Source organism: Haemorhous mexicanus, chromosome 19 (genome assembly GCF_027477595.1).
Source record: "Haemorhous mexicanus isolate bHaeMex1 chromosome 19, bHaeMex1.pri, whole genome shotgun sequence".
In the NCBI taxonomy this organism is placed as follows: Eukaryota; Metazoa; Chordata; class Aves; order Passeriformes; family Fringillidae; genus Haemorhous; species Haemorhous mexicanus.
Genome location: NC_082359.1, coordinates 5,056,265 through 5,079,447, shown reverse-complemented (window position 1 = coordinate 5,079,447; position 23,183 = coordinate 5,056,265).

Sequence of the window (23,183 nt, the reverse complement as noted above, 5' to 3'; positions counted from 1 at the left end):
TGCTGCCAGTCCTGATTCTCAGGATATCACTGCAAATGGATAGGCCAGAGCAAGTGACCCCCTCTGTGGGAATTAAAATAATTTAATTAAATTCTCGAATTCATGGTAGGTGCAGGCTGCTCCTGGAAGGGTTCGGGTGCTGCCTGTGGGTCCCAGTTGAATGCAGGGGCTGGGCACTGTGTGTTCAGTGACACACTTTTGCATGTGCAGGGCTGAATAATTTGCTTTATCATCAGAGAGGAGCTCAGCATAAGCTTCTACAGCACATGAAAAAACTTGCTCAGATAAGGATTGTCCTTTGCTGTCTTTTACTATCTTTGAAGCTGGCTGCACAAAACTGAAATTGAAAGCCCTTGGGCCCCACCTCTTTAACTGTATCTCAGGTCTTCCAGTTTTATGTTAGGTGAAACACAGAGAGGAAGAATTCCTGAAGTGGGCAGTCAGTTCAGGCAAGGGATGTTTAAGCAGACAAAGCTTAATAAGAAGGCAGCAAGGTCTGGAGGATTGCTGGAATTTTGCAGTAATAATGAAACTTTGAAGATAAAGTAGCTTAAGGCTTGGGCTGAAATACCGTTCCTTCTCTTCTAGGAAGGCTTATAGCAAGGGATAATGTGGAAAGATGATTTTAAATTTATATTCTCCCATTTTCCAAAGGAAAACCTTATAATGTTCCTCAATCTGATTGGGTTTTGCTTTTGCGTGGGTGTTGTTTTGTTTTTACTCCTTCATATCAATGCATCATTCCTTAGTTTCACGTAATTCTTCACCCAAAAAGAGAACTTCAGTGCCAGAGCTGAGAGTTTCTTCCTTGAGACCAGTCCTGCCTGCTCTTATCTTCTGGCTCCTGCAGCAGGGCTAACAATAAGCCAGGACTCAGAATTCTTTCTTTGCACAATCTCACTGACAAACACTTAGATGAGAAACAAGAAAACCTGAAAGAGTGTAAAAGGCTCAGCCTTTCTGATCCTCTGAATCTTCAGAGAGATAAATTCAGGATTGTTTTAGCTGGGCTAATTTTGGAATTGTATTACTCAGGGGGAGGTGACTAGGTAGAAAGGTTATTTCTGTTTGTCACAGGATCTAAATTCCCCAGATCTATTTTCTAGGGATTTTCCTTCTTTATCTTGTGTTTCTCCTGGCCCTAAATTCCCCTACTGCCTAAGTGGCTGCTGCCTTCTGTCTCAGCACCATGGGATGCTCTGGAATGACATTCAGCCTGTGTTACTGTCATTATCTTGGCCTGAAGCTTGCAGGCTTGTGAGGCAGAGCAGTCAGTTATTTAGTGCCTTCCTTCCAGAGGCAGGAGAGATGGAATCTCTGATCAGTCTTTTCTGGTACCTCTTGGATCCTCTTAATGTGGTGCTTTCTTTGCCCCATGGCCTGCTCCTGTGCTGTCCCAGCACACAGCACCGGTGTCTCTCCCCCTGTACACGGCTCTTAAACCCCAGTTTTTGCCTCTCAGCTCATTTGCTGTTTGTGTGTCACTTCCCTGACAGGGCCACGGCACTTTGCTGCAGTTTGCAGAGCAAGGTGTTGCAATTTTGTGATTGTGTTGGTGTCCAAACAAACTATAAATTAATTGCTTTAGGAGCCAGGCCTGTGGATGTTGCCTGAGCAAACAGGCTCTGACTCCGTCTGCTGGAGCACACCTGTCTCCTCAAACACAGGGGTTTGCTCTCTGTGGAGCCCTGGTGCCTTATCCGTGTCCCTTCCCCGGAAGAGCCAGGTGGCTCCTGGCTGCCGAGCCTTTACAGCCCCGCTGCATCCCCGGGCAGGCACCAGGCCCGTTATCAGCGCGGGCTGGGCTGGCCCGTTCCGCAGAGGAAGGAAGGTAGAGTCACAGATACTGAGACACGGGAGAAAAGCCCAGATCAGTGGACAAGATGTCTGAGGCATATGATGCTTATCTGCTACAGTGGGTGGAGGAGGAAAGGGCATCCCTTATCTCTTCTCTAGTTCCCAGCCCGCTCTGGCTGCTTAAGGAGGCTCACTGGAGTCTTCCCACATTCCTGTACCTTCGGGTTCCTGCTGGACAGGAAACGGCTGCTGCTCCAACATCCATTACATCTCAGCTGGTAGTGTCATTTACAGTCGGATTCCCAGGATCCCAAAGGGTTTGGGGTGGAGTGGGTGGGAGTGGGGTGGAGGGGCCACTTGGTCAGTGAAAATACCTCCCTGGGAAAACAACAAAAACATTGAAACTTGCCTAATTTCTTGAGCAGTTGGTGAAGCTGGCCTGTGATACTAAGGCACTTCAGGAAATCAAACTGACCCTTTGGAAAGAATATGAAAGTTACAATGTGTGTAAAGCTTAAATAGTACAAAAAGGTAGTCGCTGTTCAACATTACAGGATGGGGCTGACCATTCTATTATTATTTTATGTCTGAAAGAAATCTGGAAATACAGCATTCATAAGGGAGATTTCAATTTGTCCAGATGCTCTTGTGCAGCTGTTTGGGTATAGGAAGATATTGAAAGCTGCAAAATTAATGAAAACAGACATACAGGTGCTACTTCCAGTGAGAGAACCCAGCATGGCTTGTGTTCTCTGACCACAACTCCTGACCTTAAAGGAACCTTAAAGCTCATCCTGTTCCAGCCCCCTGCCATGGCAGAGATACCTTCCAGCACCCCAGCTTACTCCAAGCCATGTCCAACCTGGCTTTGAGCACTTCCAAGGATGTAGAAGCCACAGCTTCTCTGTGTCAGGATTTGTTCTCCACATCTCTTGGTTTGTATGTGTGTGTGTGTTCAGTCTGATTCAGCAGAGCCCGGATGTGATAACTTGTGATTTGACATCATTATCATATATTTAAAATTTCATTTCTTTTGAATAAGTTCTGAAGAACTTCATAGATAAAGTTCTACCTTCTGCCTGCTGCCACCCAAACCTGTTAGGGGTAGATCTATCATCAAGGCAGTGCTAATGCACAACTACAATCCCACTGAGGTATTTAATCTGGGATGAATGTGGGCAACAGGCTGTCCAGATCTATCTCCACTGTGATCTTGAACAAATCTCCCATTGTTGTTCCTCTGTTTCTATTGCTGTCCTTTGCACCTCACTGTGGGCTTGTGGAAGACCCAGAACTTCGTTTGGAACTCTACCCTTGTTATGAAACAGTTTCATTGTAGTTGCCATTTAGATAAGTGAAAATTCTAAACAAAAGATGTGGAGGGAAACAGATACAAATCCTGTGAGCGTCTGCAATTGGATGCCTGGTTCTGCCTGTATCAGGGAAAACCTCTCTCTGTAAGGGAGATTGGCATCTCTGTGTTGTTCATCCTGCACGTGGATATAATTAACATTCTATTGCACCGATGCCCTCCGGGTGACCTTGGTGAGGTTCCAGTGCTGGACTCGCCTGTCTATTGTCTGACACTGGTTTACATCTTCAAATACATCCTTCCTTCCTGTGCTCAGGAGAAACTACTGGGGCCAAGTGTGTGCCTCCTCCTGTCTCATTGGCATCTTGATCTTCGTGGAAATTCCAAAATGACACAGAATTCCTTTTCCAGGCCCATTTTCCTACGTTAGTTTCTCAATATCTTTAAACTGCTGACCTCTCTCACACCTACCTTCTGTCACATCCACTACTTGATTCACACCTTGTCATGTAGACTCCAGTCAACATGATTTTGGCCAGAGTATCACTTCTCCCAGTGTTGGGTAAGCCTGGATTCAGGTCTGTAGGGAAGGTAAAAGATTCAAAAGCTCCTCAAACAGAGGTGATGTGAAAAACCCAGTCTGTGTGGTTGTCAGGATTTGTGTGTGTATGTGTCAACTGAGAGAGCTCTTTGGATGAGCATCTTTTCCACTGTCTTTTCTGCATAAGTGCTGTCTTTCTTTAGAGGGAATTGCCAGGTGGAGATGGCAAAGAGGTGAGAGTATAAATAAGGAACAAAATCTTCCTTCATTTATGTCGCTGTTCATGACCTAATGTTGTTACTTGGATGTTGCAGACTGCAGTCAGGCCCTGACATTAGGGTATTGGAAGTACCAGACCCATTGACAAAACATAGAACTTTATCAAAATCACCCTCAAAGAAAAATTAATCTCATTCAAAATGAACTTTTTGCTAAAAGGTATGTCCTTCCTTCAAAAATCCTTACCTCTGTTGAAAAGCAATTTTTAAAGCATGGAGTAAAATCTTTGACTTTTCAGTTTGGGGTTTCCCACTCCCCAGTTGAACATATTGTGTAGCTTTTGTGATGTGTTTTTTTGATGTGTTATTTTTGCAATTGTCTCCCCAAGGAAGTGCATCTCTTCTTCTGGATGGTGACTTTGCTCTCCGTTGTACTGTAGCACATGAGGTTTTGTGGAATAGTTTGCCCAGTTGTTCTGCTGCTGTGTCTGTGTTCAGATAACCATTTTCCTGTGACATCTGTCCCTGGTGCTGCCCCACCCTGTGCATTCCCTGTGTCCCTGTGCCCCTGGAGCAGCACTTGGCTCCACAGGTCACTCCCTGAGCCCATGGATGAACAGCTCTAGTTCACAGCTCCTCTGATGAGGGCAAGCTGTGCTCTGGTCTTTCCAAGTGAGGCAACAGTACAATTCCCTTTTTTCCCTTGCTGCTTGTTTGCATGAAAGAGGAGGAACTGAGTGTTTTGGGGGTCCTTTACCTCCCTGTTCAAACAGGCATTGGATGGGTACAATGGCTTGGGAATTGCTGTTGGAGGCAGGAATAGAGTCCCCTGCCTGGCTGAGGGTAATTACTACTGTACTTTGGGCTGGACTGAATGAATGGGTTGCATAAACGCCCCTCTGAACCACTCACTTGTCACTCCTACAGCTTTTTCATTTTAGAGACCCAACATTTCATTCTAATTGACAAAATTTCAGTGGCGGACTCCAAACCAGAAGCAAAGCATTCAAAGCAGGGAAAATGCAGGAGGCTCTGGAGGTCATTCATATATCAGAGGGTCTGGACATCATTCATCTGAAAAGAATTCAAAATTTGCCATATGTTTCCTTTGTAAAATGTTTGTAATGATATAACACAAATATATAAATATTGGAAAATTGGCCCTTTTCCATGGTATTTAAAATATATTATGTTGTACCATATAAGCTAAATTGTAAAGAAACTGGTCAATTTTCTAAATTATTTCTAAATCTTCAGTGCATTTTGATATATACATACCATAGTATGTCTAATAAATATATATTTATGCTGTATGGCTAGGGAAATACCCTTAAATGTGTGTATGTGTTATATATGTATGTATATAAATGGGATATATATAGTTTTTTCTTTTGAGTTCCTTTATTTATTCTCTTAACACACAGGTGACCCTCCAGATGCATGCCAGAAATCCAGGATTTTTTAGCCCTAAATGATGATGTTAATAATGTGAGTAAAAAAACCCCTGAATTTTAAAATCAAAAGTCATTGCTGATATGGTTGGAAGCAGCACAGCTCTGCTTGTGCATGTCCTGGGCCATGCGATCTTGTCACTTCCTAGCTTTTTCAATATGATTTCTGGAGGTTTAGCAAGTAGAATATCAGTCTTCAGGCATTTGGAGACCCATCTGTGAAAGAAAGTGTTCAAATTGTGCCTCCAAATTGTGTTTCCTTTTGTGCCTCTGCCCCTCCTGCCAGCCCTCCAGTTCTGAGGAGACTCCAGTGGATTTCTGAATAACTCCAACAGTAGGAAACTCAGTAGGCTGATCCCATCCTGCCAACATAAGGGCTTTTGAGAACTAATCTAAGGTGTTAGAAGGGGGATTAGAATTAGTCTTTAACTTGGTGGGTGTAGATTTTTCACACTGGGAATTTGTGTAGAACCCCTTGTATTTACTGGGCAAAGCATTTTGAGTTTTGCTGAACCACTTTTGTGGGGAAAAAATGGATTCAGCATAACCCCAGAAGAAGCAGTTGGGCACTGACCAGGCTCCCCAGGGAATGGTCATGGCTCCAAGGCTGCCAGAGCTCCAGGAATATTTGGACAATGCTCTCAAGGACAGGGTATGATTGTCGGATGTCTGTTTGCAGGGACAGGAGTTGGACTGGATGATCCTTGTGCGTCTCTCCCAACTCAGGATATTCCACAATTCTATAACAAATTGTCAAGTTGCAATATCCACCCTTGCTTCACCTTGTCTGTCTGTGGGTACAGACATGTACTGGAAGGAAGGGAGACCTGGGAGATATTTTACACTTGTGGAAAGGAGGTGGTGAATGTGAGTGAGTGTGGCTATACGGATGGACCTCTTGTAATTTTGATGGGTGAAGGGTCTTCTGTTAAACTTCAAGGGGAGTTCCAGACACTGATCAAGGACAGGCTGTGTCTCTAAATTTCCCTTCTGACCTGTTCTTCCTGACTCGTTAATCCATGGTAATTTAAATTTATGTCCTGTGCCTTCAAAAATGATTTTCAGCCCCTGTTCTTTGGGCATCTCTTGCTATCTGCCATGTGAAATGTTCCAGCTTGATTTCATTTGGTGGAACATTCCTTTTCCTGTTCCACCCTCTCTCCCTGGCAAGTGACCTGCCCCAGCAGCACAGGCAGCAGCACGTTTTTACGTGTCTGCTGTTCTCTCCCTGCCTGGGAGAAGCTGGGGAGCTGCAGATCCGTGGCACTGCTCCGGTAGCGTGTTGGCAGGCACATGAAGCAGATTCTCCAGTCACCCTTAACGCCAACAATGAGATTTATTATCTCCATTGCTCTTAGGGAAATTAGCCCAGGGAATTAATTTATGGTGTTTTGAAATGCTGTTGTCTTATCGAGTGACTGCTTGCTTATAGCCAAACTCCCTGTTACCTTTGGTCACAGAGATTGCGTGTTTAATGTGAGCTTTAACGGGGGCAATTAAAAGGGCACAAGTGAACACAGTCACACTCCGGGCCGTTTATGGCATTTGATCCTTGTACAGCAGGAATGACCCCTTCCAGCTCACCTTCTCTCTCAACATTGTATCTGGGAAGGGAGATAAATTCACAGTTAATAAAGATAAGGATGGAAAACTCCCTTTGTGAACTTGTGAATAGCTCACAAGTTGCAGTTCAGTTTGTAACAGCAGGATGCAGCAGTATCTTGTAATTCCATAAGCCAGAAGGAACCACTGCTGAGGGAACAGAAATTGGGAAATGAGAATACCTTGCTTTCACTGTACTGGACAGCAAGATTTCAAGGGTTAAAATCCTCTGCATTAGCATACTATTGATTAAGTCCTTTCATTTCCCATGGTACACACTGCAATCTTTTGTGATTCTTCAGCATTTCTAGAGTAATGGTGCTCTTGGCAGAGATGGCTCTTGTGGGTACAGTGCTTATCCAAGCAACACAATGGTGTTGAAGATGGAGTGGTGACTCTTGCCCTTCTGTCTCCTACATTATTTATATTTGTATTATCATTAATTAATGATTTATGGAGCCCATTTTGCAAACCATGAGCCCATTTAGGGCAGTATAAAGCCGTGTGGATGTAAAACATGCACACACACAGGTGCTTTCTCTGTGCCCAGAGGCAGCCACCTTTGGGATGGAAACTGGCAAGAGTTACAAAAATGTACAAAAACTATTTAGCCAGAGGGCAGAGCCCTGTATCCCAAGAGCTGGAGAAGGATAACTAGAATGTAATTATTCTGAATTGTATTTCAACATCAACTTCTCTTGCAGGTTTCTTGTTTTAGTTTGAGTCAGTCTCTTTGCTGCACAAAGTAGCACAACCTCAAGTGGATATTCCCCCTTGAGAGAGTTCCATCTCCAGTACCTGGCCAGGATGTTGAGAGGGTTATTTTATCATGGTAATGGAGATACATGTGCAAGATACGTGTGCAAGTGCTTTTCTCCTGTGAAATTAGACACCCCCAGTTAAACAGCTATCTTGGATTTTTTATCAAACCACACATCTAGGAGTCCCCAAAGGGCTTATTTTCCCACAGTTCCTGCAATGTCTCTCAGTGTTTTTCTCCTTTCATCCCAACTCACATGTACAGTTCTTTGGTTGGAAAGGTGCTCCAGGAGCTCCTCTTGAACTTCCATTTTCTTTTAATCACAGCTGGTTGGCTCTGTTTCATATGCCAAGTCGGTCTTTTTGAGGATTTTGTGTTACCTATCACTATCATGTAATGACATTAAAGTTATATATCAAATCCACCTGATGCTGAAAAACATATGGTGCGAGAAACTCCGAGGAGGTCGAGTGACTGTGGCCACTTGTTTTTCATCCAAACAGGTTGTATCTCTGTCATTTTGGAGCTGGACAAAATGTCCTGGGCTGTCTTTTCACTGTAAACATAAACATTCAGGTCGTCACGTATTGGGTATAAGGATAAACATCCTCGCTTGTATTTAAACGTCCATCTTCCTCTCTCAATCAGATAGTGGAGTGACAATTGTGTGTGGGGGGGTTTTTGTTTATTTGATTTTGTGCTGTGGAGTACTCATACGAGCTTGGCTCGTGATAGAATATCTCAATCACTGGCATATCACACACAGGTTACATCAGTGCAGCTGAAAGCTCTCTCTGTAGTTATGCCACACAGGTTTACCTCCATGCCCATAAAACCACATACACCAGGGACCTCATCAATGCAAATACACTCAAGAGCAGCTAATGAGGATTTTAATTTAGCTTTAAATGCCTTTGGTGCTGGGTAGGCCTTTACAGCACCAGGCGGGAAATCTCCGAAGCTCTGGTGGCTTTCACCATAAATGTCACTGCACTGTATTTATTGTTTGTTTTAGCTGCGTTTCTAATGACCAAAAAGCTCATTTCTCAGATTACACCAATGCTGTGTGTTACTTCCCAGCACCTTGGTTTGTTTAAACACAGTGCAAAATGCAGGAGTTGTCCAGAAATAATTTTCCCTTATGGGACCAAACGTGTGAGTGGGGGAGAACTGACAAAACATCTCCGGAAAGACTCTGAGGGAGAACCTGGGAAGGTCCTGACTTCACTGGGTGACAGGGTTTTATGGAGGTGTGTGCTGAGGTGTTACAGATACCTGTGATCCTCTATCAGCATGGATCCTTGGAAGGACTTTCCCCAGGGTTACTCGATAAAGAACATTTTGCCGTATGTAGTTGAGCCAAACTTGTAAGATTAAGGCTTGTCTTGCCAATGTTTTATAACTGCCCAGACGTTTGCAGGCAACGATTACTTATTAATGCTGCTGTTATATTGAGTGTCACCTTTCCTTCTAATTCCTTCAATCCTCAGTGAGTCATTACAGACTTCAGAGCTGACTTCAACCTTTCTCGAGGCCTGTGTTTGCCAGACCCTATCAATGGGAGATTTATTGCCCTGAGGTGGTATTTTCCAGCCTTGGTCCAGAACCGGTCTCGTTTACGACAGGGTAGGGGCAGAGTTTTCAGAGGCTCACAGTCTTGGTGCTTGTTTGAGGTTTGAGGCACCTGTCTTAGGGTGTTACATGCTCCCACCATGAGGTAGTTCTGGTGCTGCTCCTCCTCCTCTTCTTTTTCCCTTTACTTTTTTTGATTTTCTCTCACCTGACACTTTCTCTTACAAACTTTCAAGAGTCCCTTTTGCACCATCTTTTCCAGCTGATCTCCTACCCTTGGAGCGCCTGGAAATTCCAGCTTTTCTTCACCTTTTCTGCCTCTGCAGTTGACTCCTTCCACAGCCTCTCTCTTTTCACTTTCTTACAGTCCCAAGTTTTTGTAACCCCATTTGTCCTGCACAGAAAATTTATGTCTGGTCACATTCTGGGAGCTAGGAAAAAATCATTTTGAGTCTCCAGGTGGCTATGATTCAAGAGCACAGTATCTTATGTGATACATAACTTCTTTAAATCTGGGGGAGAAAACCAAGACCCTCAAATGCCTTTTACCCAGAAACTGAGATGCTGGACTGTACCATCACATGTCAATGCTCAATCCCACAGTAGGAGGACCCAAAGTGTTGGGCAAAGGGACCTGATGAACTGCTGGAATAACAGTTCATTGCTGTATTTCTCCAACTGGTTAAGCATTTGTAGTGCAAGCTTCTAGGAGTCTATTTGCACAGCTGGAAACCTGCTGTAGCCAGCATGATTCCTCCATTTATAATGTCCTAGTGCCTGACACGTTTGGTAGCTTTGGTGAGGTGCCTCTCAGATCTCACACCAGGGCCTGGCTTGCTGTCAAAACCACACCATCCCTTCAGCTCTGTGGCCAGCCTCAGCAGAGACCAAGGATTAGCTTTGCATAAACTTGAAGTACAGACAAAATGAGGTGAAAATCCTCCTTCTGGCTTTTCTTAATAGAGTTTGCAACACCTGCTTTCCGCAGGTGACAGGAATAAATGTTCAGTAAACATGAGAAATATCCTTCTGTGTATACATTCAGGCACTATTAAAAGCCCACTACTACGAGCCTGTGCTCCAAATCCCAGCTTTCTCAGCAGTTTAAGGCCTGGCTCCTACACCCAAGACACTTCACTGCTTGACAGCTGCTCTGTTTCTTATATACAAAATGAGTCTGAAATCTCAATTTGATCATTCCAGGACTTGCAAGTGCATCACAGAATCACTCTCACAGCTTGACAGCCTGGAAAGACATGTAGATATGGAGCTGGATGAATTCCTCTTGGAGTTTTGGAAATAGGCCTACAACGCCAGGCAGAGGTGGAGAACCAGAGACTTGGCAGGGAAAGCTTTCTCTTTCCAGGCATGTCTGTTGTGTTTGAAGCCTGAAATGAAAGCAAATTTTCCAGCTCTTTAAAACTTGAAGAAATCTGTCCCTCTGTCCCACCTTCTACCATTAAATAGTTTCCTTCCTAACACCTGTTTGAGGCTGACGCAGAAGTCTCTGTGTTGGCCTGTCCAGGGAGGCACGGTGAGCTGGCAGGAGCCACCCCACAATACCTCAGCAGTTAACACTTCAGCTCACAGTGAAAGCAGCTGCTTTGCTCCATGCCTCATAAAGCCCTGAACAAACTTTTACACATTTCTGCTGAGAGAAGGGATAGATACTCCTTATCCGCTTCCCCGCCAGCGCACAGCACAGCCCGGCAATTCCGGTGGGGCCGTGGTTATCAGGTGAGCAATGAGGAGGAGTGTGAATGGAGATAGGGGCTGGGCTGGGCACTGCAGCAATGAGCAGGTTATTGCAGCTCTGCTGGCGCCGGCGGGGCTGGCGCGGGTGGCTCGATGGCCTGCGAGGGAGGGCCGTGCTCAGATGGCTCCTCACCCGCTCAGTGATGAGTAAACACCCAACGTGACGTCCGGAGCTAGCCCTTGCTGTCACCTACCCTCCTTTATGGGGGAAGGTGAACTTTCACCTTGCCTCTGTTTGCCAGGTCTCCCTTTTGTATTTGCCCTGTCAAAACCAAAGCAAGGGAAGAGTTGTTCAGAAGTGTTCTTCTTCACAGCCTGAGCATCCTCCCCAAAATATTTCCCATGGTGGTTTCCAAGCAGTTCAGGAGCATCTGTCTGTGTGCTGGCTTTTCAGGGTTCTGTGCAGAAATTCACTGTCCTGCTCAAAGTCCAACACTCCTCTGAAAACCAGAACCTGTGCTACCAGATTTGTCAAGGGAGACAAATCAGCTTAAAGTCTGAGTTTGTCTTTACCAATCCAGCTGTTCAAACTGTGGTTCTAAGTCAAGTCAAGTATCTTGCAGCACAATAATCATGGGGACATAAGAAGCAAGGAGCTGTAATATTTCAAGTTGTTTTGTTCCATTTTTTTCATGTGTTGTGATATCAAGAGGTGCAGAGGATTAATGGCAGGTCTGGAAGCAGAATTGGGTTGTTTGATCTTGCGGGAATATATCTAAAGATCATCATTAGATGACTGAATTCTCAGTTTCTTTGACAACCTTTTCTTGAAAATCATCTCTTTTCAATTAAAACACCACACTTTAGATTTTTAATGCTAAATAAAGATGGCACTTTTTACAGTTTCAGGAACCATCTTTCAATACTGTCAACTGATACGTGTTCAGAGTTAAGTTTATGGAGAAGACTGAAATAAAGAAGGAATTGTCCTTAGAAAGGAATGAAGAATCTCATAGCAGTGATGAAGTGAGAGATGTTCAGACAGAAGGGCCATGGGGGTATGATCCAAGCCCCTGGAAATGCAAAACCTTCTTGTGCAATCTGGGAAAGCCCAACTCTTGTTCTGACCAGTTATCAGAGCATTTCTTCATCCCAGAGGTGTTACTATGTGACAATACTGTAGGAGATAGAAATCCCAGATGATTCAAAGGGAAAAGCAATGCTTAACTCGGACACCAATTGCCCTTCCTTTTGTTGTAGGAAGTGCTTTACTAAATAGGGTTTCTAAATATACTTTCTGATTTCTCTGTAAGCTCTAGATAATCTTTGTTCTCAGGAATTCTGAAGAGATCTGAGATACTGAGTTCTGACAATCTGCAGTAACTAGCAATGCTCCATTAGCTAATTGCTCGGTGACAGTGATCTTTCTGGGTAAGTCCACATGACAGCCACATAAATGCCATCCTACTGCTTCCTGCTAACTTTATAAACCATTTGCTGTATAGCTTTAGTCCTCAGCTAACAGCACCTTTGCCTTCCTGTGACTTTGAGTATCAGGGCCAGTCCAGGAGATAGGCTTTGCTTGTTTGGAGTCCACAGGGAAGGTCAGCCTCCTTTACAGGAAATACCTGAGGAATTTCTCTGAGGAACCCAATCAACACCACATGGATGGCTGTTCCAGCAGTGGTGTGTTCCTGAACACCCTGCCTATAACCTGGCAATGGAGGAGTTTGTTCTATGTGTAGATATGAGATCAAAGAGTGATGAGCAGAAGAGGAAATACAGGGTGGACCAATTGGTCTTGGCCAGAGCTGTGTTGCTTTGCTGGCTTGGTGTTGTGTCAGGAACAGGGTGGCCTAAGGCAAGACAACAGAGGTGCCTGGCAGCTTGGCAGTGTGTGAGTTGTGCTGTTCCTCTGGTACAAGAAGGTCCAATTCTCAGAAGGTTTCAGTGGGCAGGCAGTGCAGTGAAGGGCCCTCCAGTGTCTAACACCGACCCCTACCCTTCATGCATCTGTGATCTGGAGTGATAAGAGTTTCCCATATTGGGAGATACTAGCCTAGTATCTAATCATGGGTCTTTTGGGAGATAATGTAAAGACAATTATAACCTGTCCATCCTTCCTCCCCCATGTGGGTACCCAAGGCATCAGAAGAGTTCAAATCCTGTGCTTAAATGCACATAGCAATGGCCTAAGTAGTGGAAAATGAATTTAATCGAACTAGGCCTGGTTGTGAGGGTAGTTGCTGCTCCAGGTCTTTGAAGTGTTTTCCTTCCTCTTTAAACCATTGCATTTTCCTTTTAACAGCATCTCGAATAAATCTCTGCTACTTTTTTTATTTTCTTGCTATTTTTATTTTTGCTGTGCTTGGGACTCCAATTAAGACAGCTGATTTATGTCTAGGCCAAATATGCAAACTGTGGGATAGCATCTCCATGGCTTGATATCCTTCCCTCTTGCAGCCTAGTTAAAGATATGGGGCTATATTGTGGAGTCATGATTTAACCCACCAGCTGTGGGTGAGAGTTTAAACACCATTTAGTGCCTCAGCCCTTTGCTTCTGATCTGGAGATAACGAGGAGGTTAAATAACTGCAGCCAATCTGGTTTGAGATCACAACCATGCCTTATGTGGGTGTGGCCCATAAACCTTTATGACAAGCTTGGATACTACTGAGAGGTTTGTGGCTATCTTGTCTTGGATCTTCAAGGATCTGCCTTTCATAGGGAGAAACCGAGTTACAAGTGGTTGTATTGCAAAAGCACTTTATAATCCTGGGTATATGCAGAGGGTTGATGCTGGCTGTGGGCTTTGCTTTTGGATCTGTGGAGTTTTCAGTGGAGGCAGGAAGACAATCAATCTGACACCTTTAGAAGAAAAAAAGTTCTCCCTGCTTCTGGTCTCATGCTGCTCGTTATCACACAGGTTGTGAATCCTGGTCACTATGTCAGCTCCCAGAGAATCCATCTCTCAGGTGACAAATCTCAAGGAAGAATTAAGGATGCAGACTGCAAAACCTGATGCAAGTTTAGCTTCAGCAAGTATTGAATAAGAATGAACTTAGAGGGAGTGGGGAAAAGAGCAGTTCAGCAGAGATTTTGGTGAGGAAAGAAATAGAACAGTTTAACAGAGCAATTTTCCTACTGTTTCTCTTCTGATATCTTCCACTTCTGCTGTTTTAGGACCCCTCTCTAGTCTAATCTTACTCAAGTTCCTGTGAAGAGCAGTTTTGTCTGCCCAGTGTAAAGCATGGTTTAAGTCCTGACAACCAGACTTTTTAGACTACTTAATTAGATGTTTCCTTCTCACCCTATGGCAAAATAAGTTGTTGGTGCCATCATAAAGGCTGGTTGGGAGTAGATGTCATCCCAGTGACAGAGAAGCATTGTTGATCATACTGGGGCCTTTTTCCATGTGTTTGGATGTGTGCTGTGTCAGGCATTTGCACAGAGCAGAGGTTGCCTCAGTGGATCATCTCTGCCTGTGTTTCCTTGCACGCTTGTGCAGTGTTGCTCCACACTCAGCACTCGGAGTTGTTTTGAATTTGGTGACAGTTGATTTATGGTGAGATGTAGAATGGTGTAACCAAGGGCAGCACAGGCTCCAGGATATGAGTCTGGTGCTGTTCCCTCTGAAGTTAGGAATAATAATCCTGATGACTGGTTGAAAAAAAGCCTGCAACTGTTTTGCCACCCCAGAGCCTTCTCCTTCTGGCAACATTTCTGTGGAATTCAGTGCAGAGAAATTATGTTCTCTATCTCTTTGCCCTTTTATTCCCTTGGGTTCTTTCTCTTTTACTTCCTATGCCTCATTTGTTCCACTGTTCTGAATCATAAATAGTTCTGGTAGTAAAAAACACATCTACTGGGGGTTGTATGGGCTGTTCTTGCAGTTCTTGTTCCTTTGATGTGTTCTTTGAATCCGTTATGTCTTATTTGGATCCTGAAGAAATCTGACAAGACAAGTAATGCAGCTGGTAAATATTTTAGCATCCTACTTGGAGCACTTGAGAGCAGTCTGGTAATGTTCTCAGCGTCGGTGAGTTATTTTCACATGGATAATGCTGTGTCTTCACTGCTCCAAAGGATCTGAATTCTAGCATCAACTCAGATTTGGGGTGAAGAACACTTGAATCTCTGTCCCTGAATTTGTTTGGATGTCTGGTCCCGGGCTCTTGTGTTGCTGCCTGGCTTTCCAATGCTGCTGAGAGAAGTGAAAATAAATGTTCCTGCATTGCCCCGAGGAAGTTCAACTGCCTTGTACCAGAGATGGTCCAAGGTTTTGGTCACAGCTTATAAAGCCTTACCCTTGATTGATTTTTGGGTAGGATCAGTGCAGCGCAGGGCTCCCATTCTGCTGCAGCCTTTGCTGCAAAACCTAAGTTTCAGCCCCTTAATTCAGTTGAAGCAGGCATGCTGAATGTCTTGCAGGACTTTACCTGTAATTTTCAGATTCACTCTCATTGCCCACAATGTTTTCAGGTGTCACAGCAGTTGGTGGGGCAGGATGGACCTGCAGTCATGATTCTGTTAGTGGTGGCCTTGGGAAGAGTGTGCCTTTGTCACACTGCCACAGATAAGTGAGGCACTGTGGCAGAGCAGTAGGAGAGGTGTGACTTACCTGAGCCTCATCTTCTGCTGGTCTAAAGCTGTTACAGCTTAGTTTCACTGAAGATTAAATCAGACATTCAGTGGTGGTACTTCTGGGCTTCTACAATGTTCTGTAGATTCAACAGGAATGCAATGAGCAAGCTTCTCAGTTCAAGGCTAATGGATAAATATGCAGATAACCTAGAGAAATAAATGGGCAATGTTCTTTCTTCAAGACTTTTAAAAATCTCTCTGTCGAATAACTTAGCAAGAATATAAATAAGAGATAAATGACAGGAACGTGAATCCATACTGTAGTTTTTGCACTTGGCATATTTATACTTTACCCTCTTTTTGTGTATGTCCTTGCTGCTGCTATACTGAACAATGCCACTCTGAATAGCACAGTCAACATTATTTTCAGTGTTTTAAGGTGCAGCTCTTAGTTCTGAGGTGACAGAGGGATTCATACAGTCAGAGTCTATTCTTATCTGTGGAAAGCTCTCTTAATTGCTGCCATCAGCTGCCCATATGAACTTGGGTAAGTGTGGGCAAATGTCTCTTCAGTGGCCTAAATCACACCACAATATGAAGTTATTGCAATAGCAACTAGAAGCCATAACTAAGATCAAGTCCCTGTTTTATGCACCTAGAACAAGTGATGGCCTCAAGAATGGAAAAATCACATTTTAAAAAGAGAAAAGTAAGACTCTTGCTGCCATTTTACAGAGAAAAAGCCTGAAAAACAGTCAGTTGTGTGCTGGATATCACAGGGGATGTGTGACAGAGCTGAAACTGGTCTGCGCGTCCAGTTTAAGGCCCTAATGTCGTGGATTTCTCCTCTTCCTGGCTTATTCCTTCTTGGAACTGCTGGTGTCTTACACACGACTCTAGTTTAGCCCAGGCTGTCTCTCATTTGACTCTTTCTGACAGAATACTGTGTGCTACTTTTAAAAGCCTCCTGGGCTTGGAGCCTTGGGAAGCTCATCCCTCCTGGAGGCTGGCAGTGACAGCTCTGCTGGTTCCTACTGGCACTGCTTGGGAGTGTTTCAAAGTGATGCAAACAGGGTGTAACTGATCTGAAGCGAGGGCATGTTCATGTGATTTACATGCTGGGGGCCAGAGGAAAAGGGCTGCAGTCAGTATTCCCACTCCCTTCTGTCTCCTACTCCCCACTCTCCTTCTGTCCCCTCTGTTGGGACATCAGAGGCAGCTTCTTGCTGTTGGTAGTCGCTCACTGAGATGTGATGGACACGAGATGGACAGGATTTTCCCTCAGGGCAGAAAGACTTTAGTAGGAAAGGTGGAATTTTAAGGGTTCTTCTGGACTGCAAAAAAAAAAAAAAAGAAAAAAAAAAAAAAAAAAAAAGAAGAAGAAAAGCCGAAAAATTCCTACGTGAGTGACTGAGAAATCTGGTTAGAGAAGGCACATGCTGGGCTGGGGAGATTCTTCATGTACTTCTGAAATCACATTTCCTTGGAGACTGGGGCAGAAACTGTGACATTGAATTTCATTTTCCTTTACATTTGTATACCAAAAATAAACCCTGTCTAAGTCATTCAGTGTCTTCTCGATGGTTTAGAAGCAGTCAGGATGACAACAGCTACTGGTCAGAATTGTCAGAATCAAGCCTCATTATCACAGCTTGCAGTACTTGACCTGGTGCTCTGGCCAGCAGGAGACATTCAATAGGGTGCCATATTCCCTTTGAATTAAGATCTTGCATATGGAATTTGTGCATCCTAAAAAGATGCTCTTCCTACTCACAGATAAAATCAGGGAAATACTGGTACTAAGGGAAAGTGGATGGGGAGCTGGGCACCTCCAGTTCTCTGTTCTGAAGGCCCTAAGGGGTAATCCGAGTTACAGAGAATATTCCCCCTCTGTGGGAGAGGGTTCAAATGAATGAATGGTGTGGTTTGCAGAGGAGCTCCACACCTGTATTTTTACAGATAGAAAAGCTGCATGATTTGCAGCGTGGCTTAGTTTTAGCCTTGTGTCCATGGTCAGTTCCTGCCTTCCCTATTCTCTTCCCTGCCTTCTTTCATCCTCTGTCCATGCCCTCTTGCTGAATCTGGTCAAGACCAAAGATAACGTCTTGGTACATGTGTCCTCCAAAATATTTGTCCATTTTTTCCATTGAAATCAGATTAGTTACCAAGTTTTCAGTTAGAACTACAGTTTGTCCTTCAGATGTGCTCAGCCCTCTAAATCAGGAGGGAAAGTTTGAAAATGCTTGGATGAAGGCAGAACAGATGTCATGAAACTTTGGACTTTCATATATAAATCTTTTATCAAGGTCTTCAGAGCTGTCCAGATGTAATCAGATATTATGGGTTTGAGAATCCTGACTATTTCTGTGGGAAAATTCTTCATTTTCTATGCACACTAGGTTTTCAGCAGCACAAAAAGAAGCTAGAAATGTATTGTTTTAAAAATACTGGCATATCTAGATTTTTATTAAGTCTCCATAAAAAGAAGAGGGTTTGGCCTAAAAACTGTATACAGAGAAGATAAATCTTATGTCAGTGCACAGCTTAAGAAATGCCATTATTTTTAGCCACACATACAAATACCTGCCTTTTTATTTTTATGTGTTTGTTTTGGTTGTTTTCTTTTTACATCAAAAAATAAACTATAGACGAGCATGGGAAATAATAAATCTGGGTGTGTCAGTAGTAAATGCTCCAACAAGTTCCCATTGCATAGTGGTATGAAATTCCTCTGGGAGCATATATTTTTATATACATGTCAGAGGTCTAACAATACGTTACTGTAATAAACCATAGTGTTAGAAAAGAGGAAGAGGACTTCCTAATTTGTTTTATTGTTCTGTTTTGCAAATGAGAATTTGTAGTCTGAAAGGGAAGATATTTCTTTTGCAAAACCTGTGACAGAAAATGATACAGATTAGACTGAGTTAAGTGAAACTAAGACTGTGGGACTGTTCCATAAGGAAATGCATTGTGTTCCTCTGGAAATGACTGCTGATCTTTCCATCTTTAGCCAGAGCTGTATCAAACCCAGCAGTCCCAAGGGCTGTTTTCCCTCCAGTGCAGGCAGGAGAAGATGGATCATGGAATGGTTTGGGATCTGCTCTGCCAGCATTGCTTGGGTGGTTGTGCCTGAAAGGGTGAGACAGGGTCCAAATTTTGAGTAGATAATGTTCAGCCCTTTGTACCTCTGGCTTTGGAAGCCTTTCCAGAGGTGCTACACATGGTGCTGTTCCCACAGTCTGGGAGTGGGGCTCAGAGTCTGGGAAACAGGAGGCACTGTGCTGCTTTTACAGCTGTCAGGGCCCAGTGTCCCACCATAGGTCACCAGAGTAGCTGGAGTCACATCAGCCCTCACTCAGGGCCTGGCCACAGACCCTCAGCTTTGGGAAGTCCCTGTGTCCCTCCTGGCTTTGTGCAGAGTGGGATGGTCCCAGCTCGCCTGTGCTAAGGTTCCGATCCAGGGCAGTGAGTGTGCAACATGGCTGCTGGGATGGGATTTGGGCAAGGGCACAGCAGTTCCTTGCTCTACTTTGAGTAGAAAACAGGAAATGTGCAGGGTGGTGCCTCCTGTCCATGCCAGACTTAGGGCAAGCAGTTCCTTTATTCACACTGACTCTAACCTTGCCTTTGATATTTATGTTTCTTTGAGCTGGAGCAGTGTTGGGAGGCTCCATTTGGAAAAGGAGTTTGTTGGGGGGATGAGTACACATCCCCAAATGCGGGTGCACACACACCTTCACTCAGCCCTCACTGATGTCAGGAGAAATGGTCAGTCCTCTGCTCCTCTGCAAAACTGCTCTTTATCAGCTGTGGATGAATGGAAAACTGGTTTGGAAACAGATTGTCTGTCTTATTTATAATAGCCTAATCAGGCATTTCAAGAGAGCCTTTTACCTGTGTTTTCTAATCAGAACATGCCACCAAGTCTGTTTGCTTATCTCTTAAACCTCTGCTGTCCAAACAGAGCACACGGTATCTTTGCAATGGCAAAGGTGAAGTCCTCAAGCCCTGTCATCAGAGGGAGAGCTCTGGAGGATGTAGAAAATAATGGTGTTTGTTCTGCTGCAGTCCAGCAGCTGGGAGTGCTGGGACTGCCCTCGTTGAAGGTGGGTCTGGCTCCTCTCTTAGCTAGCACTGGCCTGCAGGAGATGGGGTGTGCACTGCTGGGTGACCCCAACTCATCCTGAACAGCCCAGAGACAAATGATCTGAGACTGAGACTTGTGTACCCTGGGGTACAGCAGGAAATGTTAGGATTAGAAAGAGGAATAGTCACCAACTTCACTGAGCACAGACCCTGCGTTAGGGTGAGCTTGTTGGCATGGGTGGAGTCAGTTCTTTCTAATTTTGTCTTCTTTCTACATATTCTGGCAATGAACCTGCTTTTCAAGAACAGGCCAGGTTGTTTGGGTTTTCTTTGGTGAAGAAATAGACAGTATAGATTGTGCAAATGAAGAAGAGGCAAGTTCTCAACTACCTTTCAGTTATACATAACCCATATCTCTGGTGTATAAATAGCATGAAGAGTTAAGCCTTCCTTAGTATTTCTCCTTCTTCTCTTGTACTGTGACTGAGTGATGACTATGGTGACTCCCCTCAAACAAACACCTCTCCCCCTCCACCCCTGTACAGAGATTCTTCTCCTTCCCTTTCTTTTTTTGCCAAGATAAACTCTGTGTGTAAATTGGATGAGCATTGAGTACATTAAGGGGGAGGGGGGTGGAACAAAAATAAGACCCTAATTAATAGTTTTGTAACTAAGGGAATGAGAGGAGAATAATTCAAGGAATAACAAGAACAGCTTTCAATCTGTTACTTGCTGTGTGTTTGTGCATGTAGTTGCACACTAAAATAATTCCAGCTGTTCTTCCTTCTTTTAATAATGGTTCATTGCTTTCCCGTTGTGGGGCCATATTTGGACAAACATTAACCAGATCAAAGCGTAATGGATAGTTATGATGGCTCTGATTCAGCAAAGCACTTAAGCAGTGTTTCATTGTAACTTCAATGGGACATGCTTTGACTTCAGCAAGATATAAGCACTGCTCCAGCCAGTGACAGGAGAAATGCCTGTGTGACTTGGCGTGGGTGTGTGTGCTGTGCTTAAAACTCTAAGGTAAAGTGAGTTCCCATTCTAAAGAAGCGTAATGGAGCCTTCTTCCTGCAAGGTATCACTGTTGGACTAAGCACCCCTTTGCCTTCCTTAATCTTGGCCATTCCCATTGTGGAGTGTTTTAATAGCTGTGCTAGAGCCAGAGTCACTACTAGAGCCAGAGGAGGTTGTGGAAACCATGAATTCCAGTCAAAGGGAGGAAGGACAGGGGAATACCATGAAGGAAGAATGGGAATGTGCCCATGGAGCAGGGCCTCTGACTGCTGTAACTGCCAAAAGGTTCTTCTGTCCCCAGAAACTGTCTCTGGCAATGCCTTACAGTAGGTGCTTAGGAAGAGTTATAAGAAATGGGAGAAGTGCTGAATACTCCCTTCCTTGGTGGGACTCAGTGTCCTGGGGACATGCTGAGCTGGACACTACACATGGACTACGATGGTTATTTTCTGCCAGGAGCACTGCAAGAGTCCCTGCAGCCCTGGTGCTGGAATGATTTCATAGGAGGGAGTTTTACTGTTGAGCAAGACATGAAGAAAAGAGGCTGAAATTATTTTCCTGAAATCCTCTGGTTGATTCTTCCTTGATGGCATAAAATCTTAAGAGTACAATTTTCTTGTCTCATCCAGGCCATTAAAGTGTAATAAATTATAGCAGCTTCTAGGATTTAAGATACTTTTTTAAGTGGCTGGGCTACACCACCTTGGAAACACTTGGAATTCCCCTTTGTGATTGTCTGGGAGTTATTTATAGTAAGTCCTTACTCTGATCGCAGAGTCTGCATCACAGAGCTGCTGATTTGAAGGGGGTGTAGTTTCATTTAGAAGTTTTGCTTGCTGTGTTTGCCATTTCATGTTTCTGGTTTTTAAGCTGCTGTCACAAGTGAACAGAAGCAGTTTGTTTCACATTGCCACCACACACGGGGCAGGCTTACTTTGCTTGGAGCACTCCCTCTGGAACAGCTTCCTGATGGGAACATCATTATCAGCATGGCCACGTGTATTGGGCCTCTGATGGGCCAGACTGTCCTGAGGTACTGGGGTGAAAGCCTGGAGAAAATGGAGACACTGGGGGAGGAGAGGGAGTGGAATTTAATTTCCTTTGCCCTGACATTGATGTTAATGTAAACTCTCTAAAATGGCACCTTCTGGCTCAGAATTAAGTAGCCACAATGACATGTCTCAGTTTGTCCAGACTGGTTTTCTTGTCCAGTTAAAGTGGGAGAGTCTTACGTCTTTAAAGCTTCCTGGCTCCCAGGAGGAAAATGCCAAACTTGTCAGAGAAAACAAACAGTGGCTGTCCCAGCCTGTGTGTGTTCCGATTAACGAATCTATTAGGCTATAAAACCTGGGACCCCCTTTCCTGGAGAAAGAGCATACATTAGGAAGCTGTTGACAGTTCCTAAGTCTGACCCCTTGCACAGAGCTGGAGACCTATCAGCAGCTCTGAGGGGCTGTTTGTTCCAGGAGGTCTCAGAGAAGTTTTTGACGCTCCGTAAATGCCAGATGCGTTCTTGTTGTTCTTGTTTTAATCTGTAACGTGGGAGGCCAGAGAGAGAAAAAAAAGGAGGAGCCGCAGCACAGCTGAGTGTTCCTGTTCTTTTGGTGTAATCAAACGTGTTTGGAGGCACATTACCTTGGGATATTGTTCGCTCCCTCAGACTGAGCAAGGCCTGCTTTAGTGGCAAGCTCCTTGGTGGGTTTGCTGCAGTTACAGCAAACACCCAGTGTTATAGCTGATGGCATTCCATGCTTTTGGCTAAAAGGGAAGGAATTGCCAGTGTTGCATTCAGCATTCACTTCCCAAGGAGATGCAAACCTACAGTTCTGACATTTGAGGACATACAAACCAAATTTTACAAGAAAAGGAGTTAAGCCCTATGTTCTTGGTGTATTTCCATGAAAGCAGTTCCCTCCTTCTTGTTACCTCCTGTGCTGTTTGCTTGTTAGGGAGGCAGCTTTTTTCTTTGGCATTATGATATTCATCAAGCAGAAATGCAAATCACTCCTGTAATCCTTCATACACTACTGAGTGGTTTTACACATGGAGTATTGTTGGAGCATTTCTTTTATGAGGAAGGGCCCAGGGAGCTGGGGCTGCTCAGCCTTGAGAAGAGGTGGCCGAGAGGGGCCCTCAGCCCTGGGTGTCCCTGTGCAGGGAGGGCTACGGGCAGGGCCCAGGCTCTGCTCCAGGGGCCCAGCAATGGCACCAGAGGAACGGGCAGGGACTGATCCCAGCAATTCCCCCTGCACAGGAGGCACAACTTCTTCCCTGGACAGTGACCGAGCCTTGAACAGATTGTCCAGAGAGGATGTGGAGGTGGTACCAGGTGACCCACTATGGTCCCTTCCAACCTGACCCATTTAAATCTTTCCATGAGTTTTCAGGTCGCTGCTTTGTCCCTGGCTGGGTTCTTGGTGCTCTGTCACAGCTGCAGAGCAGACTTTTTCTGCAGTTCCTTCCCAGCCAGCCATGCACACAAATCCCAGCCCAGCACACAGCCAGCAAGGCTGGTCAAACCAGTGGTCTCTCCAGCCCATGT